The sequence below is a fragment of the Elephantulus edwardii genome, unplaced genomic scaffold, assembly GCF_000299155.1.
Source record: "Elephantulus edwardii isolate Elephantulus edwardi_28Jun2011 unplaced genomic scaffold, EleEdw1.0 scaffold00143, whole genome shotgun sequence".
NCBI lineage: Eukaryota > Metazoa > Chordata > Mammalia > Macroscelidea > Macroscelididae > Elephantulus > Elephantulus edwardii.
This window is the reverse complement of record NW_006399893.1, coordinates 7,153,325-7,175,599: the sequence shown is the minus strand read 5'-3', so window position 1 is coordinate 7,175,599 and position 22,275 is coordinate 7,153,325.

Sequence of the window (22,275 nt, the reverse complement as noted above, 5' to 3'; positions counted from 1 at the left end):
CATGTGAATGACAAAGCTTGAAAGGTATCTGTCTCCAGCAATTCTACAGCTTTCTAGAAACTCCTGTCGAAGGCCACTGATAGAAACCATATTGTATTACAGGTACAACAGGATAAACGTCACTATCAATGCCATAGCTTCTTTCTGTACAAAGCCACAGTCTCTGCTACCCTGTTCCGAGCACTCTATCATCTTTACAACAGCCCCACAAGGTATCTCCCGGTGCTATCATCCCCATTTTTCAGGTGAGAATAAAAGTTAGTTCACAACTGGTGAGTGGTTGACTGGCATTCACAGTCACAAGGCCACGTTTTTTACCAGTGGTCTTTCTGGAGACCTGATCGACCTACACAGAATAGCTAGGGCCCCACACCATTACTGCCATGGAAAGCGGTTAATTTGAACATGAATTGGGTCAGGGCAGGGAGCAAGCATCCTCGCCTTGATTAGTTAGCTCCGACAAAGATTTTGCACAACTGTCAGAAGAGGGGGTTCCTGGTAAAACAGTATACAAATGGAGAAACAGTCCTGCCTCCAATACAAGCAATGAAAAAGCTTGAGAAAGATAAGTCATTGTCGGTATAGACTGAAATTTTTCATGACCTTGATAAACAAACATAAATATAGTCCTTTATAGACCAAAATGACAGCTGATGAGTTGAACTGTTTCCCTAGCAGGCCTTTCAGGGAGTGAGGGCTGCCTTTTCCCTTATCTCCTGCCTACTTCACTTTCACCATATTGCTCATCTCACGGTCCTGGAATACACTGAAGTTGACCCTTCAGTGGGTTTTCAGAGGAAGTAAATCACAAAAGAGGAGATTACCCATCCTTCCCCCATAGAACGTATGATGGATTTGAACTGCGTGCCTTTGGGACTGCAGCACAACTTCTTACCACTAGGCCACCAGAGCTCCAGGCCCATTTTCTTAAAGACTGCCTTTTCCTTCACCAACTGCCAGGACTCCTTTCTTCACTTTTGGGATTTATCTCTTCATCTGCTACCTCCACAACAGCCTTCTTCAATCACCTTATTTTGAAAAGTAGCTCATCCCTGAGTTGATGATGGAATCTCTGCTATACTTTCACTCAGAGAATTGTCAGTGCATCCCTTTACGTGTTCCCTTGATTGCCTATGTGTTGTTTCTATCCCATATCAATTTGCAAATTCTAAAAAAAGAAAAAAAAATCCCCATACAAGCCAGTCTTTCTCAAGTCAATTACAACACATGTGTCCATATTTACAGAGTAGAAAACCTCCAAAATTTTCATAGCCATGTTCTTTTTTTTTTTTTTTTAGCCATGTTCTTTTGAAAGCAAATGACCAAACCAGAAGTTTCTTCCAAGGTGCTTTTGGGTAGGTTTGAACCATCAACTTTTCTGTTAGAAGTCACATGCTTAATCATTTCAGGTACCCAGGGACTCAAAGCAAGCTCCATGAGGTAACTTGATTCGCTTCTTTACTGGGGGAAAAAAAAGAGTCTGGCATATTATTATTGCTGTTATGTGCCACTGAACTGGACCTGACCCACAGCTAACCTTCCAGCAGGTTTTCAGAGGCTGTAAATTGCACAGGAGAATACACAGCTTTCTTCTGTGTAACTATTGGTGGCTTTGATCCTTCTGCCTTTGAATTAGCAGTGCAACTCCTTACCACTAGGCTACCAGAGCTCCCTGGCTTATTATAGATATAAGAAATATTGGATGAATGAATACATAATGCACTGGATAAGAAATCTTTAGTGAACCTGAAATGAGTTTGTGGATTCTTCCTGTGCCCTCCCACCCCGCCCAATACTAAATTCTGTTCCTTTACCATATCTACAGCTTAATGGTTTTTGAAATTTCTTCTGGTGTTTTTGGAATATGCCAGCAGGCCTTATTTAGACTTCTTGGGGGGAAAAGTTCACAGTCCTTAACAGAAACCATGAAATTCAGTTTATAAATTCTGTGAATTTAAAACTAAGACTAGTGTGTCAGTCCACAATGATGTTTTGCCTTAAAAATGAGCATTTCTCAATGAATGAATGAAAATCCAAAATCTCTGTAAATGTTCGTTAAAATTCATAAAATTTTTATTAAAAAAATAAAAAAAATGAGCTTTTCTTTGGAATCAGGTATCTTGTAGTCACTAGTGCCAGTTCTGTCTTCCTGACGCTGTGAGCTTGAACTCTGGCTACGTTCCATGGTTGAGAAGTGTGGGTTTGTGATGAATGATAATATACAAAGTGAGTGTTTCTCTCAGTGTCCTAACTTGACTTCTCCATTAAGCAAATCTTTTGGGCTTAAAATTTCTGCTGTTACTCAGATAGCACAGAGTCACTTCTGCATAATGCATTTTGCATTTTCTTAATTGTGTCAGAAATAAGCATATAAAAATATTTCCCAATAGAATTTCTATGTTTACAATGTAATAATATCAGTTACACAGATTCTTTACATTGTATAGTCTTCATAGCTATCCTTTCTCAAACATTCGAATACCATTTATATTAATTCAGTCTCCCTTCTTCCAAAGTAAATGCTCCCTTTTCCTCACCCTCCCACTCCTGGTAACCATTAATAATCTTTGGTTTCCATATATTTGCTTATTTTATATAAATGAGAGCCTAGGATGATAGCTCAGGATTTAGTTTTTTCACAGCTGTGTAATATTCCACTGAATGAACGTATCACAGTATATTCATTGATCTGCTAATGGGAATTTTGCTTGTTTTTCACCTTTTGATTGTTTGAATTTTTTATACTACTCTTGCCTTTGGTCTGGCCTTTCTTCCTCTTGCCTGTCTGGCTCCATTTGCTCAGGGATGTTCTGGGACTCAGTTGTAACCATGGCATTGCTTTTGGACTTTTCCCACACACCATTTTTTGCCATAGGGGCTGATGGGTACTATTCACTCAGACAAGTGATAACTCTGTAAGCAGGGTTGGCAGGATTCATGTATGTGACTTTCTGGATCACCTCTTGAATTACTTGAGAATCAGTGATTCTCAGGGTGCTGAGAAATTGACATTGCTCTCATTACACTCAATGGCCCGCATATGTCTTAGTTAGAGACCTGTCTCTGAGGCAGATTCCATTGAGGAAATGAGGGTAGCCTCACAAACTCCATCTCAGTCATTGATGCCAGGCAGAGGGCAAGATTTGCCTGTTGTTATTTTTGTTAAGTGTCGAGTCTTAGATGACTCATGGTGATCCTATGAATGAAAGACCTGAACACTTGTATAACTTTAGTCATTTCTCCAAGTTCATAGAGTTACCGGAGGCAAGCCATTTCTGAAGTGGATGCCACTCCTGCTTCCAAGCTTGTTTTAATTGGGAAGCCTGACCGAACACTGTCCATCATGGGTAACCATTATCACATTTGGCATATCAGTGTCAGAGTGTTTAACATCACAGCAACCACGAGTTACCTCTGTACAGCAAATTGACAGTCCAGTGCTATACTACTTAGAATAATGTTTGACCAAAACCAATTAAAAGCGGGCCTGAGGGCCACAGATTAAAATCACCCTAATCCTCACCAGAACCAGCAAACAAGCCTCTGCCAGCATCTGTAGTCTGCTTTCTTGCAGCCTCCACTGTAACCACATGTCCTGGAATCTGCCTTGTCAGAGCCTGGTTGGTTGCCTGTGTGACTGGATCTCACAGGCTTACAGACTGATTTATTACATGCTCCCCACTTTGACTGAACTTTGTTTCTTGATGTCTTGATGTCTTGTTTTTCTTGGTAAGATTTAATACCCATCACCATGATCATTTCAAAGTGAATCTCCAGGATCTAGTACATTGAACATTTAGGCAATAGACTCAGTGCTTAGGAGAAATCACAGCCTCATGTTGTAACATGACTTCACTGAACTGAGATTTAGATTACTCAGATCCTGTTCTAAGATATATGTAAGTAGTAACCTGGATAAATAAAATGAAGAATTTCAGCTAAAGGTTATATACAGTTTCTTAAAACTTTACAATTCTACAGTTGCCTTGATTATCAAGTTTATTAATGTTATTTGAGAAATAAAAGTTGCTAAAGAAAAAGAAAGGGGAAAAATGCTAGAAAATACAAATTTTATTAAATCCTCACTTTTAAACAAGGATTTTCATGGATCTTTCTGGATGGCTGATGGTCTAGTCTAAATCTAGTCTTCAAATTCTACCTGAATGTTTCTGTATTACTAAAATGTCAGCCATTTTGAAGTTTTCTCTCTCTAAACATTAAACAGTCTATGTAAAAGGTTGACATGTTCATTGGAATCTTGGACTCATATAAGAACATGTCCCGACCATTTCCATTCATTGTTGGCTAATTTCTTAGTGTAACTTAGTCATAGCAGAACCAGAGGAAATTCCCAATCTTGTTTTGATAACAGACTTTATTTTTGAACAGGAAAGGTTTTACAGGATTGTCAGAATGGTGTTATGTACTTTATCATAAGGGAAGGTGGAGGTGTAAGGGAAATACTCCACATCAAAGGATGGACAGATATAATTCTTCTCTTACTCAACCCTAAAAAATTATGTGGCTAGCATGAGAATATCAGTTGCATCTAACCTCCACTAACTCCATGAAGAACAGTCTCTATCACAACACAAAACTGACTCTCAGGAGATAAGGCATGTCCCCGTGATCCCCACATCTACTTCTATAATTTTTACCACCAACAGTCCCAAGACTCTATCTGTTCTACTACTATATCTGCTAATTCCTTGCAATGGCCACACAAAACTCACAGACTATATTCATGATTATGGGTTTTATTAGGGGAGTAACAGTTTACAATTCAGGGGTTGGAAACAGGATACAATTCTTCAGTCAGGATAGCCTTGTTTGCAAACCTCTGGAGCTTTATGTCAATGATACAGAGTTCTTTTAGTCCTGCCAATTATGGTATGGTCTTATTCCATACTCAGTTATTCTATAGTCTGTTCCCCATATTCTTCCCGCAAGCTTGTCTGAAAGCCATTGACACCAGTTCAATGGGCACAGCAGTTCTAGTTCAGCTCTGTCTCATATCAGTTTCTGATTTTCTGCCACTTTTGCTGCCACTGCTGCAGCTGCAGTAGCTCTAGCTGTCTGTCCTGTCTTCGTCTTAAACAATAGTCCCTAGCTCCCAAGGATGTGTGTAGCACTCTCTGATTTTTCTTCCTTGCTGATAGAGAGAGTCCCACTTTGTGCCTCTAAACCTGCTCAATTTAAGCCTTGTAGCATGGCAAGATTTACTAGTACCCTCATTAGCAGTTTATGCACCATGTTTGCATATTCCACCCACATGGTGCTATTTCTCTCATTCACATCATTAACCATATAGGGAAAGTAAAAGCCAATGGGCTAAAAAAAAAATAAAATGTTATTTTAAGCAGTCAGTGTACTACACTGCACAATCCAAATTGTGTCTCTGTACTAGGGAATTCAAGAGATGAAATCTGAGTTTTAAATGTCTTGATATGTTCACTAAGTAGCCTACATTATGTTTTAAGGGCTGAGTTTTACATGTTTGGTAAAGCTCTAGTTAATGTCTGACCAAGTGCTACTAAACCAGCCCATGGATTTTTGTTTGTAATTGCTGGGTTTTTTTTTTATCCAAGATGCTAGGTAATTTAGGAGATCAGAGGGGACAGGGAAAACCAACTAAGTCATGAGCAAAAGGCAATTCTTCTAGCCATGAAAGTAAAACACTCAATGAAAAGAACATTTACAAATAAAATTAAGTAACATTGATTAAGTGGTTACTCTGTGTCAGACATTTTGATAAGTACCTTTAAAATATATAAATGTCTCCTTTTGAGGAATTTTTTAAAATTAAAACACCTTGAATATACTAAAAGATTAAGTAACTTAACCAAAGTCTTGCATCTGTTGTCCAGTTCTCATATGAGCTCTTCTTAACTCACATGCTGTAGAGACTATGTGTCCTGCCAGCTTGAATTTATGAGTCTTGGGAAGGAAGCTCTGAATGAGTACCACGGAGGACAAGAGAGACTTTGTAATGTGAGGTCTCTAGGAGATTGACCCATGAGAGAAAGGTGGGCATTCTCTTCCTGTGTGATTACGGCCTCAGAAAATCCACTGGAGGATCAACGATGGGTCTGTTCTGACTAGATGACATACAACAACAGGAAAATTACTATTAGACCCTTTTAGCTTCTCTTTTTATAGCTGATGGAGGGAATAAAGGTCTATCACTTTCTCCCCACACCCTCAAACAATCCTCCAAAAATGAAGGCAAGAAGGAACTAAGAAGCTGAAGTATTTCTGTTTGCCTCATCTTGAGACCTCCAAACGATCTCTTAAATTTCTATTCTCCTTTCCACGGGAGTGTGACTTATATATCTGGAGGGTAAACCCTGCCTTTCTTCCAACTCCTTCATGGTACTATAGCCAACACCATCTTTAGTTTTTCCCACCATATTATATTTTTGACATTAGTTGAGATTTTTTTTCTTTTTTATTTTATTTTAATTAAAGTTTACAGAGACTTTTTTACATTCATTCATTGTTGCACTTTTCTCCCTGCCCACCCCTCTCCCCCAATTTGCTTTTCTTTTTGAAAAATAAATGAAAAATTCTTTTGTTATTAAATTCCTCCCCCTAAGTCCACTCCACTATGCTACCTTCTTTCTGGACTCCTGTCATCATCATCATCATCATATCTAATCATATATCCCTTTTAAATAGTTCTCTTCCTCATCTGTTTCAATGCAGTATACATTCTTTATAGTTGGGATTTTTAAAAAAGAGATTCACTACCTATAGTTCGTACATTCTCTGCTCATTTTACCAATGAAGCCCAAAGTTAGGCGACATGCTCAAGAAAGCATGACTAACTAGCTTCAGAACCAACAAAACGTTCTCGGGTTTATTATATTTGTACATATTATCATTAGTGATAGGTTGCAGTGTGTAATTTGCTGATGTCATCATAACTGTAGGTTTAAATACCGTATTTCCAACCCCCGAGGACAAAGAAGGATTGGATTTACAAATTGACTGTATATATTAAAGGGCAATAATGATGACGGTTTCTAAACGAGGTTTTTTGCTTGTGTCATAACCATCTTAGCAGAGTTGTTGGAGGAGCCCATCCTGACGGAGCCTACCCTCTGATGCTCTTTTCACACAAGTATATCAGGGTCAAACGTCCCAAACCCTTTCCTTTCTTTCCTGCCTTCCTAACTTATTTTAAAATCTTCATTGTTTACTTGTACCTCTTCCCTGTTCTCTATACTCCTCAATTTTCCCTTCATTGTGTCTGTGACACATCCTGGGCTATTTATGAAGGCACATTAATGTTGAAATAATGCCCACCCTCCTGGCAGGGCTAGTTGGTTGTTTTCTTTCTGGTGGAGGAGGAAGGTATGAAAGCAATGTGTGCTATGAACGGCTGTTACTGAGGGTTCCGAACAGGAAAGTGCTCAGGCTATTTTTAAGTCATGCTTCAAAGATGCAAGAGCAGGCAGTGCCTCTTGCCCTCGGGGCGGCATTTGGAGCTGGGTTTCCAGGGCGCAGGGCAGAAAAGCTCCAGCCATTGTTTCTGTGAGCGCTTGTCTCAATCAGAGAGAGTCCCGGCCAATGACTGCACTCCTGAAAAAGAGTGCCAAGACTGAATTGCAGGAAACACAATGACCCATTGAATGAATTGGTGTCCATCAAAGGTCCCCTTGAATGGCTTGCTGATTGTTTTAATCAGAACAAAACCAAGAAAGAGCACCTCATAAGGCTTGACCCTACTTAACTGCATCAAAATCCTGATCTCTCTCAATTACTGAGAGGAAAAGCTTTCTTTTAAAACTCCACCTGTTATAGAGACTTTCCAGTTAGCACAGCTGATTGAACCTGATTTCACTCATTCACATGCATGGGATTTTAACCCATTGATTACCTAGTACAGTTCCATACTATGTATTTGAGGCCTATTCACAATTTAACCTGCAGGTAAGTGTAAGTATGAAGGATTGTAAAGAATGTATTTCAGGTGACAGGACAAGTGTCATTTGTCTCTAGGCCAGCTTCACAGCAGTAAGGTTTAAGTTTCTACACAAAGAATGATGATGATGATTATGATGATGATGATATTGCAGTTAGTGCTAAGAATAATGATAGGGAAAAACTTCAAATAAAATTAAGCTGAGGACTGTAATATCGTACCTAAGGTTTTTTTCCTTTAAGCTAGCAAACCCAGCACATGGTATGTTCCTCTATCTTCTTCACCACCAAGGCTAGCCTGGTAACTTGGCTTCCTGAGATTTATTGGAATGGGCTTTTGTTTTTTTGTGACTGAGATATTTCACTCAGCATAATGCCCTCCAGGGTCACCCATTTTGTATAATATTTCATGAGTTCCTTGTTTTTTAATACTGTGTAGTATTCCATTGTGTGAATATACCACAGCTTCTCTATCCATTCATTCATTTATGGGCATTTGGGTTGCTTACAACTGTTTACTATTATGAACAAAGCTGAAATCAATGGAAAACAAAACAAAAAATCCCTCAAAGTCCCTGCCTTTAAGTTGCTTCTGAGCCACCTTGACCCTCCAACTGTTTTCACAACAGGAGGGAACGGCCTATCTTCTGTGGATTCAAACCACTGGAGAGGCCCTGCCTTTGACTCAGCAGCACAAGTCCCTACGGATGAAGTCACCAGAGCTTCCTTCTCTTCTACATGAACGCTTATTGCCTCCATCACTCTCCACAAAGCACTTCTTAGGTATAAACATACACTTGAAGGTGTATGTGTCTAATGAGCATATATTTGCCAATTAGCTACATGATTTGAGAGAGATTTATTCATAACCCCTTAAACCCACAGTCATGTGGCCATGTGGTACCATACATGTCCTATCTAACAGAACTGTTGGGTATATCACATAGAATAAATTATCTGAAGACATTCTGGAAAGTTACAAGTGCTGCTCCAATGTAAGTAAGGCTTACTAATATGGGGCCTTCCCCCATCATCACCCAAGAGTACACCACAAAGACATATTCTATCAGTGGTAGTCAATTTGACCAAACTGTTTGCAGACTACTTTTGGGTTCCTTTACATCCAATGACACACATCTGAAAGAAGGGCTAATGGAAATAGTCTATTTTGTGGTCTTGAGACAGTCTTTCATTGTAAAGCTAATGGTTTATTCAATATGATTATGATCTTATTGTTAGTTCTTAACAATTAATGATGCTGACATTGGGGCCATGTCTCTTTAGATGGTAGGTATGATTTGCCTTTCTTGGAAAATGTTTATAAGGCATACAGACATGTTTATACAAAATATGAACACTTTCTTATACATGGTCATTGTGGAACTGCCAAAACCTAATAAAACTGATCAGTTCCATATGAATTGATAAATCCAGTCCATTAGATAATTTTTGGAACATAATTTGATAAACTTTGCCTTTCTGGATTTTAGCCAGTTAGAGGGCTAGATGCACTATAAGGGAGGAGAGATTGTGATAAATGTTTTCTTTACACTATATCAGCATACATCTTCACTTCCAAAGAAATGCAAATATATATTTATTACTCATTCATTAATTGCCTTTCCCCTCGTATGACTATGATCATGACTTTGTGATCAGATAATTTTTTTTCTTCTTCTTATTCCTTGCTTTTATCTAGCACCCAGCTAATTGAGTGGCATATTAAAAGGATTTAAGTGCGTAGTATTGTTGTGTGCCATGGAGTTGGCACCAACCCATAGCTGACCCTCCTGAGGGTTTTCAGAGGCAGTTAATCCTACAGGAAGAGATTGCCCATCCTTCTCCCACGAGATAGCTTGGAGGCCTTGGAGCATCAGACCTTATGCATTGCAGCATGGCTTCTTGCCACTAGGCCACCAGAGCTCCTTATACATAGCCAAAACTCAAGGCAGAAAAGGTATTAAGAGAATTTGTCTACTTCAATTTGCAGAAAGGAAATTAAGGTATAAGAATATTAATGATAAATATGATTTTTGATATCTTGTTAGGAACAGTGTTGATACTACTATCTGAATTTCCTGACTCAGCCTAGGGTTCTCTTTACAGTGTCATGTTCACAGCAGAGTAAAAATTCATCCTTCCATATTCTAAATATAGCTTCTTGGTTCTAGAGAGTAAATGAGAGGGATATGGAGTCATCCTTTTAACCAATCTGAAAATGGAACTAGAATGAGGAGCAACAAGACATGGTGGCTTGGAAGTAAATCACCGAGTGACCCTAGGGAAGACTTGGCTCATTGTTGAGATATTCGAACATTAGCGGTATAGGCTCTCTACCTGAAGCAAATTCTAACCCCATGACGACAAAGAATGAGCCAGCTGGTTTCTTCTAAACCTTTCTAGTTCTCTGATTCAATCCTGATAGTTTAGTCAAGATGGAAATAACTTCCCATATTCCCCTACGATGTTCATTATTCTTTGAGAGATGCAGTTCTAATAAAATGTAACTGAAATGATAAAAAAAAATCAGAACAGTGGGCAGAAAAAGCAAATTCATCATTAAGATTTTTGAAAGGTTTTTTTAAGATTTGGACCGAGTCATAGCCAAATGATTTTTCATCCATTTTTTTTCCTTCAAAAATCTTAATTTAATGGAAAGGAATAGAATAAAACTTTAATTGAAGGCACTAAAATATTAATTAGTGAGACAACATTTAGCATTTAGCTATAAGTCTCTAGCCATGATATTAACAATAGTTTAATATCAGAATTGACCAGAGAAATTTATTAAACCTTCTAGACATTGAGCTTAAATAGGTTTGGGTGAGATTCTAAATCTTCTATTCAAGAAGATTGTAAAAAGCTTTCCAAGAGGTAAATTCTATTTTTCAATCTGTTGCTCAAAATTAAAAGCATTTTCTTTGAGGAACAATGCTCCCAGGATATTAGCAGAGTTCTCAAAAAATGTATTTGTTTTTAGTAAAATACTGGATTGTAAAATGCGTTTTTCTTTTTACAAACTCAGCAGAGTATGAAATGCCCATTCCCCATGGCATGGGATTAGAGGAGTCCTGGACTTGTTTAAAAGCTTCTCAGTGATTTTTTCCCCCCTGATATTCTTAGACTTTATTCCGTTTTACCTGCATCGTTCATGTGTGGACAAAGTGCTCAGAGCTGAGAAGTCTCAACTTTATGTGAACAATTCTGTACTGAATTTTAGATAAAATATTACCATACAAGATAGACTCAGACATCTGGAGAAATCATGACAAGTAAGCATTTTAACAGACTAAGAATTAATAATAAGGATCAGATATGCACTATGAAAGTGTAGATTTTCTGCTTGCAATTGTAGCACAGATTTTAGAGAGAGAAGGGGAGCAGTTTTAAATATTATGTCTTTCTATTTGAAGCTATTTAATACACAAAAAGACAGATAGTAGATTTCACAGAGAGAATGGAAAAAAGAAGTAGGTGGTCAGCTGGCTAGCCTGATGGGTGAGTGGATGGCAGCTGCACTCAATCTTGATGGGACTCTAACCCATTTATTTGCAGTGGCAATGGAAAACATCATGATTTCATACATAAACATTGTCTTGGAGGTGTGAGTTTGGATCTTAGACCTTGATGCTATAACAGAAATACCACAAGTAGGTAGCTTTACAAATGGAAATGTAATTAATGGAAATGAGCTTAAGAGGCTAGAAGTTCAAATTCAAGATATTTTCTATTTCAGCTCTAGGTGAAGGTCAGCTGAACTTTTTGGTCCTGAGCAATCTTCATGTGACCTCGCATTTCTCTTCTCCTGCCTCTGCTTGCAGTTAGTGTCTTTTATATCCCAAAAGAGATTGACTCAAAGTAAGGCCAACAATAATCCTACCTCAGAAACATAAAAAGTGTAAGCCATTTGCGAATGGAATTAGAACCTCGATAGTATTGACAACACATTCTTCAGGAACACAAATCAATCCAAAACACAGTCCCTTACTTGGGAAAGAGGAAAGCAATTTGGGATGATTATGTATAACAATGTGTGGTCCTAAAACACAGCAGAAAGTGGTAATTTCAGAGAGGTGATGGTTGAGAGTAACAGAGTACAAAATCCTATAGTATCTTGAGAGAAAGATGGATGGCTAGATGGATGTGTGTGTGTGTGTGTGTGTGTGTGTGTGTGTAGTGTATGATGAATAGATGTATGCATGTGTATATCACTATATATTGCTTTTAAAAGAGACTACACTTCTCTAGTATTAAAAAAAAATACTAGAGTCTTGGCTGCCCAGGCAGTTATCAGAGGAAATGCTAGATTTCTGTACTTTATCATACCAGGTGTGGGCATTGGCAGAAACACCATGAATCATCGCTAGATGACTATGCAGCCCATCCATAATGTTTGTTTTTCAAGAGACATTTAATAACACTGTCAGATGTTTCAGAATTTCTTGCCATCCAAAGCAACAGCCACACTGATTTTCAGCAAGATTGATATTTTCGCATGTGCACAGAACATTCATTCTATTATCCTGTGCTATAATATGAGCCCACTTCAAATAAGGCAATGGATCAGGTAGGTTTCTTTGGTGGCTTGGAATATTAATTAACTCCTGCTGACAGAAATGAAACAAGGAAGTTGTTAGAAGAATCAGAGTAGCAGGGGACAAGCAGAGTGATCTTGCCTAAGGAAGTTCAGGAATCTCTCACCAAAAGTCATCTTAACCTGAGTTCCTTCCAGTGACAGGACTGAAGTTAAGGGCTTGGAGCAGGGAATTCATTTGGAAATTGACACCCAGAAACAGAAAAGCATAATGGGCGGACAAGCCTACGCAAAGGTAAATTACTGAGTTGGCAGCATTGAGGGCACATGGTGGTCATTCAAGCTGGTGGTGTCTGAGGATTGGAATTGAATACCCAGGATATTGAAGGGACATCATTAGTTCAACTAAACTTCTATAGAGTTAATTCCTGCTTTCTTCCAGTTCTACAGTACCTGAAGGGTCCCAGCATGGTTCCCCAAACAAAAGCCCAGCTGGAGTTGCTGTTACTGAGAAATACCCAAATCTTTGAGTATCTGAAGACTAAACCCACTGCCATCAAATTGATTTATAGTGGCCCTCTACTGGGTTTCCAAGACTGTAAATCCTTAGAGGAGGAGATTGTTGGTGGGTACAGGGAAGCCAAAAATGTCCCTTAACTGATGCTATAGACTCTTAAAGACACACACACACACACACACACACACACACACACACACACACAAGTAGTTATTGTTGTTATGTGCCGTCAAGTCACCTGCAACTCATAGCAACCCTATGTACAACAAACATCCCTACACCCTGCTCTATCCCTTGCCAATCTTATTGTCTCTTACACACCTACCCCCATTACCCCACTCACTGAGACAATCTATCACATCTAGGATCTTCCTCTCCTGCACTGTCCCTCCACCCTCCCAAGCATGATGTCCCTCTCCAAGGACTGGTCCCTCCTTGAAACATGCCCAAAGTATGTCAGATGGAGCTTCAGAATCCTTGCCTCCTAGGAGTAGCCTGATTTCACCCTCTCCAGGATGAACCTGTTCATTCTCTTAGCAGTCCATAGTATAATTAATACTCTTCTCCAGCACCACAGCTCAAAGCCATCAATCCTCCTTCTGTCATTCTTAGTCATTGTCCAGCTCTCTGATGCATAGCAAGTGATTTCAAAGACCATCACCTGTATCAGATGTACCTTGTCTCCAGACTAACATCACTGCTCTTCAGTACTCTGGAGAGGACTCTGACAGCAGATTTTCCCAATGCAATACGTCTTTCAATTTCCTAGTTGCTGGTGCCAAAAGTGTTGATTGTGGAGACAAGCAAACTAAAGCTGTTAACAATATTAATCTCTTCACCATCCATCACGATGCTGTCAGTTGGCCCGGTGGTAAGAATCTTTGTCCTCTTGATATTGAGCTTCAATTAATATTGAAAGCTACAGTCCTTGACCTTCTGCAGCAAGCACTTCACGTCCTCCTCAGATTCAGCAAACTGACAAGGTTATGTCATCATCCTAAAGCAGATTGTTGATGAGTCTACCTCCAATCCTGATGCTCCATTTCTCCTCATAAGAGCCCAGCCTCCTGGATAATCTGTTCTGCATACAGATTGAAAAGATATGGAGATAGGACACATCTCTTGTGTACAGCCTTTCCAATTTTGAACCATGCAGTGTTCCCTTGCCCTGTTCTAATGACTGCCTTCTGGTCCATGTATAGGTTTCACATAAGCACTATCAAGTGTTCTGGGATTCTTATTCTTCTAAGGGTTAGCCACAGTTCGTTGTGGTCCACACAGTCAAATGCCTTTTGCATAGTGAATGAAACATAGATAGACATTCCTCTGATACTCCTTGTTTTCAGCCAAGGTTCCTTGATCATTTCCTCCTCCAGGTCTTTGCTCATGTCCCCTTTCCCTCTCCCTGATTGATCTAAATGGTAACTAACACAAAACACAGCTCTTCCTTTAAGTATTGAGGGAATACAGGATTCTACATCAGTGAATTCTTGTCTCTAAAGTTTTATTATAGGGTTATCACCACTAAGATTAATTTCAGTTATTATCTATCTCTTCAGTGTTAGAGTCAGCTCCTCTCTAGGGAGAAGAAACATGAGTTTGACAAAAGCCAGAGCCTAGTTAAAATGATTGTTCCACCACTTCCTGGTGATGTTATGTTCTTGGATGAGTGGCTCCATGTACCCTGGTTATTACATCAGTAAAGTAAATTAGTAATCACTTTATAAATTCATCAAGATAATCTTCAAATAAAAGCAAGCCAGGTAAGGACTCCTACTTATGAGTATCTTCCCCTTGCCCTTCCATGTCATGCACATTTGCCCTCACTTTAAAGCAGTCGAGTCATCCCCTTGTGGCAACAAATTCTTTATCACAATCACCTTTACTTGCTGCACACTCAGCTTTTTTTTTTGCACACTCAGCTTTTAAGTCACAAGAAGTCTGGCAAGTCTTTTCTCGCACTAACTCAAAGAACTCATTGTGTCAGTACCAGCTTCTGGTTGACCCTCCAGTGAGTTTTCAGAGGCTAGAAATCACACAGGAGATCACCCATATAACTGGGATGTGCAGCTGTCCTCAGTTACCTATAAATTCAACTTGTAGACACACTTTCAAACAGGTATCTTTTATAATTCTGAGAGTGCATACCTGTAAAATAACCAAATAAACGTTACACGCTTAATAATTGTTTGTTCTTTTTTGTGAAAACCAGGACAATGTCTCCTTTAGAATGTTCAAAGCCGTTAGTCCAGATCTAGTTCTCACTGGGATTCAGGAACATTTATTTGTCTCTTGCTTATTTTTGAGCCAGAAGTTGCAAACTCTAGTGGCCCATGGGGAATAGCTGGCCCATGAATGATGCCTTTGACTGTTATCTATCTATATTAAGAACAGAGCCACTGTAGATTGTCAAGTCAGCCTGACTCATCGTGATACATTGCAAAGCAGAATAGTGCTTCCTGAGCTAGCATCATCCTCACAATTATTGATATGTTCATGTCTATTGTTACAGCCAATGTGTATTTATTTTTCATTAACACACTTGACAGATGCAACTTTAATTAACCAAAAATGAAAAAAAGTCCAAAAGGTACACATTGGGCAGGGGACCCAAACTGTTTACAGGCTTAACAAACACTGGCAGCTTTCATGCACAGCTGTATAAGTTCAAAAAAACCCTATCCTGTATGCATATACAAAAGTTGTTTATACACAGGTCTGTACATAACGGTTCTGAGGAAATAAATGTATCGGCCCGTAGGTGCCACCTCTTGTTGAAGACACCACAGCCAATATATATTTTGAGTGTCTTCAAACCTAAGGCATTCATCTTCCAAAAGTAGACTGAACAATAATGTGTTATCTTCTAGAACTGGGAGTCCAGTTAAAACATTCAAGTATTAATTGAGAGGTTGCTCTGTTCTATAGGATTAATAGGAAGTGTTCCACCTCTGTAAAGATTTACAACCTCAAAAATACTATAGGCGTTGGAGTTTTATGCAGAGATCAGATCAGTTTTATACAGAATTGTATACAGAGTTCGAGTTTTATACAGAGATCAGAGTTTTATAAGAGATCAGATCCTTCACTGTTAACAGTCTATTGAAAGTCAATCCTCTGCACAAGGGTTTATAAAAAATAATGATACAAATCTTATGGGCAGTTCTGCTCTGTCCTTTAGGGGAGCTTTGAATTGGAATCCACCCAGCTACTGTGGATTTGGATTTTTTATTTGTTTCACTGTTGTAAGTAGATCTTCAGGCCTTTCTTCCTAGTCTGTCTTAACCTAGAAGCTTATCACATACCTTATCCGTAAGGGGTCCTGCTTGTGTTTCAAGTTTTGGTGGCATGCTTTTCAGCATCCTGACGGTCACCACAGTGCAGCCAATGGATGGGTGGATAGTGGAATAACTGAAGTATAGGCCAATGGTTTAGAAGTCTGAATATTTCCTTCACAGCTTGCTACTCCCTTGCCAAATGTTTGTCTCACCTTTCTGTGTGGTGATGATGGGTCGGGGGTTGCTGAGTCTCCACTTCAGAGCATGAGCCCTCCCTTTTGTCAAAACACACCCCCCCATGCCTTGCAAAATCTCACATCAAGTATTATCCACACATTCCTCATGTGTCCCTGACATGTATGTATTTGGTTGTGAGAGATCTGTTTCTCTTCAGGGATGGAAAAGGGATGGTAATGGAAAGTGTGATTCAGTAGACAGTGGTGATATTGGTGAAATCACAACACTCTTTGTCTTATCTTAAATATTTGCCGCTTTGAATGTCTGCTGTGTTTATTCTACAGAGTTGTAACCACGTCTCCATGGACCTTGGCAGTTGGCAAGGTGCTCGGGCCAACTAGAGTTTACTTGATCTTTGCCGACAGCAGAATCTTGTGAGTGGCAGGCAGGTGGTTTGGTTATAACCATTTAGTGATAAGAAACAAGCCTCTGAGAGACAGGTAGAGAGGCTCAAGGTCCCATTTCTGCTAATTGCAGAATTACTGACTGCAAACCCAGAGTTCTCCTAGGGTCTGTTGGAGAACACGTTAAAGAAGGCAAAAGTTATTGTCCTCAAAGAGTTCCTTATCAAATGGAGTTAGTAGGAAAATGCAAGGGTTCATGTCAGTAATGCGTATTAGACTGTTCACAACAGTGCATAATTCACTGCTGGTCACAGGGTGGCACAAACAGCTAATTGTTTAGCCACCAACCAAAAGACTAGCTGTTCTAACCCACCCAGATGTGTCTTGGAGGTCTGTTCCTGAAAGATCACGGTCGTGGTAACCTTATGGAGCACATTTCTGCTCTGACTCTGTGGGGCTTCCTGAGTCAGAGGTGACTTGGGGACAGTTGGATTGATTTCAGACGTGGTTGGAGCCATATGAAATCAACATAGTAGACCTAGAGGGAAAAAAATGAATTTGAAGCAACATCTTAGAACATCTTTTGTTCTTTAGACAGAAGTCCCAGTTTTCCTTCCATCTTTGAAAGGCACAATATGGATACACCTGAAATTGAATAACAGGAACGTGTTTGTATAAAAAACACACTAGGTAAAGATAGGCTGGTCATGAGCAAAGCATTAGAACAGATGGTTCATTTTGGAGTAGCTGGGAAGAATATCCAAGACAGGCTGATAGAAACCAGACAAGAGGAAGACATTAGGGAAGGGGCAATGGTATACTTCCCAGTTGTGTGCCCAAGGCAGTGATCCCAGTACACTGACACTGAACTGGCAGCAAAACCCAGCCAATCTTGTTGAATCCAGGTCACTAGGGCAGAGCACCCAGGCTCAAGGGTCATGCTTCCTTTTCCTTTTCTTGTTCTAGGAAAGTAAAATTAAGGCCAGATTGCTCAATAGCTTTAGAAAAATAGCCCGACTGCTGTTGAAAACTCACACGCACCAGAGGCTATTCCAGCTCGTGGTAGGCCCGCATGTGGCAGGGTAGAGCTGTGCTCTGAAGGGTTTCAGTGGTTAGCTTTTTAAAGAAATCAATCGCCAGGCCTTTCTTCTGAGATACCTCTGTGTGGACTTGAAATTCCAGCCACTCAGTGAGCAATTGAGTGCCTTCATAGCATCATGGAGCAACACCCTTAACTAATGTTTGTTATTGTTTCTGTGTGTCAGAGCAGAACTGTTCCAGAGCATGTTCTAATCTGTGATACTTTATACTACCCTCAGTATGGTAGACTGACATAGGACCAGCAACAGTGGGCTTCAGCACCACCGTGGCTGTGAGCACGGCACTTTAAGGGCAGGGAGTGGGCCTCTCTGCTGTACATAGCTCTGCTGCGACAATCCTTTATAGGAATTAATCCGCAAGGCTTTCTTCCCACCAGCAGCTTTGAAGAACCAACCTTTCCGTTACCAGCCAAATGCTTAACGCTTAACGTCACACGGCCAAACGCTGTTTCATCCTTTAAGGTCCTTTTTTATTTAGAATTCATTTTCAAATCAACCTTTATTTATTTTTTTCTCCAAAAAGGAGCATCACCATTATCCATTTCTTGTGTAAAGAATTTAAATTAATAAAAGAGGAATTGAAGGGTGAGGTTTCCTAGGTTCTGCTGTAATAGCTGGGGTGCAGCCAGATAGGGAGGCTATGCCATGAGTCCCTAGATCATCTTGCTCATAATGGGAAAGTGGGGAGGGGGAAAGAGGTGATTATAACCATCTTATCAGCAAATACCTTATTGAGTTAGGCGTTTTATATTGGAGGATCCGGGAAATCAGATGTATTTTCCTAAAGACAATATTAATCTATAATATAAAAATCAATATGCTGTAAGCGCATGAAGGATGTGAGTGGGGAAAGGTGAACCAAAGACAGATAGCTCTATTTAAACATGTTAAAGCATAATTTTACTTGTTAATTTTTTTCTTATGCTGATGACTATAATTTCTAGGGGAAGTATGCATAAAGAGTAAATTAAGAGTGTGAACATTAGCTGTGGTGCCAAAAAGAGAAGACGCAGAGAAGGTGGTGTCTGGGGGCTCCATACACTGCTTGATTGCTTATCTACCATTGATAAGGACCCTGGAAGCTGAAGGATGCTGTCAGCAGAAATGGAGGCTTTAATAAGCTTCTCTGATGCAAGGGCAGCCAATTAGAACTGATGAACCGCGGCTAATGAAAGTACTGCAGGTTATGGTGTTATGGAATTGAAGAAAACCCCTATTATCTTAAAGTGTTTCTTTCTCCCCACGCATTAATGGGCAGTAGAAGATGAGAGGTTCAGTCTGAGCTCTGTTCCATTCTTCTTGTTTGTGATGAGTTTCCATTACACAGGAAGAAGGATTCTAAGGGCGCCATTGTCAATTCTTGTTCCTCATTTTAGGCTCTGATAATTCGTTTTGAATTTGAAAGCTAGAAGATTTGATAACTACAAGAGTTCAGGAAAAGGCACAGAAGGAGCATGCGGAATTTTCTGGTTGAAATTGGATGTGTGTTACTTTGTTTTTACCTTTCTGGGTGAAATGGGTGGGACACAGCTGGCTCTTTGCTTGGTACATAAATCCTCCTATATCCATATGCTGTGATTAATGGCATGGATGGGAAAGATTACCTGCAGTTGTGATAAGGGGAGTCTGATGCCTTTAGTCATTGTGAATCACACCCATCATCTCCCTCCTGAAAGACAGGCCAAGATAAAGCTGCTTGATCCAAATGCTTCCAGTGTTGGTATTAGATTACTTGGGCCAACGTTCCTCAGTGCATCCGTTGAAAGCATGGCTGAGATCTGAATGTTTCATTGTGGGAAATTTAACATGTCACCGAGGAAGTCAGCACAAGAGGAGGTTCTGATATGTGGGATGAACTGCTGCATGTCATGTCACAAAGGGAGAGGCCTCTTTCATTTACTCAGTTGGTCATCTTCCTTCCTTCTGCACCTCTTTCTGCAAATATTTGCTGAGGATAGTAATTTTTTTAGGGGGGAAAGGAGATAGAAAGTATAAAAGCCAGTTTCTCTTCTTGAACCTCTTTCTATGTCTTCAGAATGACACATACCTGAGAAGCTTAGTTAAAATAAACACTTTCTTGCAAATTTTATCAAAATGCCAAAGGAACAGAAAGTCTAGTACAACTTATGTGTGTATGTATATATACATGTGTGCACGCCAACTTAGGGACAAAAGGGAAGTTCTCAGGAAACTAGCATTGGGTGTATATTGGATTTATCCTTAATAAGGTTCTCTATTAATAGAGGGTTGGAAGTAGGAGTAGCATCTACTTCCTGAACAACATGCCTCTGGAAACTCTATGAGCTTTGAGAAACAACAACAGTTTGAGAGAGGCTTCATTTATTTTGTTCATATGGTCACTATGAGTTGTGCTCAACTTGATGGCAATAAAAAACAACAACATTAATAGTGGGCTTTGGTGGTCTAGAAAGCTCTGATGGCCTAGTGGCAAGAAGCTTAGCTGCAATCCTAAAGGCATGCAGTTTGAGCCACCAGCTTTTCCATGGGAGAAGAATAAGCAATCTTCTTCCATGTGATTAACTGCCCTTGAAAACCCTGTGGAGGATCAGCTATGAGTCGCTTCCAACTCCATGGTACACAACAACAACTGGTGGTCTACTGGTAAGGAGCTGTGATGCCAACACAAAGGCACACAGTTTGAACCCACCAGCTACTCTGTGGGAGAAAGATTATCAGTTGCCTCCCATGTGATTTACGGTCTTTGAAAAACCTGTGGAGGGTCAGCTATGGGTCAGTTCTGATTCAATGCCAGTAGTCAGCCAGTCCTTGCTATTCAGGAGCTCTGGTGGTGTAACCTGTGGTCTGTGGTGAATCGTAAATCACATGGCCACACAGAAAGTCATGCATCTCTGGACGTGAGGTTAGAAGCCAGCAATACTCCACGGGGAAAGATAGGTGAGCTCCTCCCACTAAGAGCTACAGCTGGGAAACTTGATGGAGGTCACTAAGGGTCAAAATTGACTTGATGGCAGTGAGGTTTTTTGCTTAAATATTATTTTATTATTATTATTAATAATAATTTCGGTGAACATCTACAGAGATTTTGGAATTGCATTCATTCATTATTGCACTTTTCTCCCCACCCATCCCAACCCCACCCCCAGTTCGCTCCTTTCCTTGAAAAGCAAAAGACAAACTCCTTCACTGGTACACAATGACCTCCCCCACCCCTCACACCCCACCCCCACCTCAAGTATACTCCACTCTGCAGCCCTCATTCCGGACTCTTACAATAATCATAATGCCCTAAAATATATTCTTTTTAAACTATTCTCTCCCTCATCGGCTTCAATGCAGTAAACATAATTTATCCAGTTTTTCTCAGTCCTACCCCCACCCCAATGTCAGCCTCATTCTACAACAGAGGCACCATATAATATTTGTCCTTTGGTGACTGAGATATTTCACTCAGCATAATGTCCTCCAGGGTCACCCATTTTGAATAATATTGCATGAGTTCCTTGTTTTTCAATGCAGCATAGTATTCCGTTGTGTGAATATACCACAGGTTCTCTATCCATTCGTTTGTTGATGGGCATTTAGGTTGTTTCCAACTCCTTGCTATTGTGAACAAAGCCACAATAAATATGGATGTGCATATATCTGCTTGGATGTCGTTTATGGTCTTTTTAGGGTTTATTCCCAGTAATGGAATTGCTGGGTCAAATGGTATCTCTATTTGCAACTTTTTGAGAAAGTGCCACACTGCCTTCCACAGTGATTGCACCATTTTACACTCCCAGCAACAGTGAATAAGGGTTCCAGTCTCTCCACAACCTCGCCAGCATTTTATATATTATTTTTAAATCAGAAGCAGATATGTCACTAGAAATGTATGGTTTTGGAGTGAAATGCCATCTACAGGTATGCTTATTTTAGCCAGTATCTCTCTGGCCAATGTCTAAGAATTTTGAGCGTTTACTCAGTGATCAGGAGATCTGGTCCACTGTGAAAGGACATGAAGACTTGGTGATTTCCTCTGGATGATGATCAACAAAAGCTGAGGAAAGGCCACATGGTTCAGCAGAAGTTTCTTCAGCTTATCATCCTCCTTTTTGCATTTTCATTACCTATGTGGTCTAGGATGCTTTAGGCAGAATATTAAATGATCCACGAAGTATTAAAAGAAGATGGAAAGAATATACTGAATCACTGTATTGGAAGGAATTGGCAGACACAGAAGAATTTCATGAAACAACATATGAGCAAGAGCCTATGGTGATGAAGGAAGAAGTTCAAGCTGCTTTGAAGGAAATAGCAAAAAATAAGGCCCCAGTAATGGATGGTATACCAATTGACATATTTCAGCTAACAGATG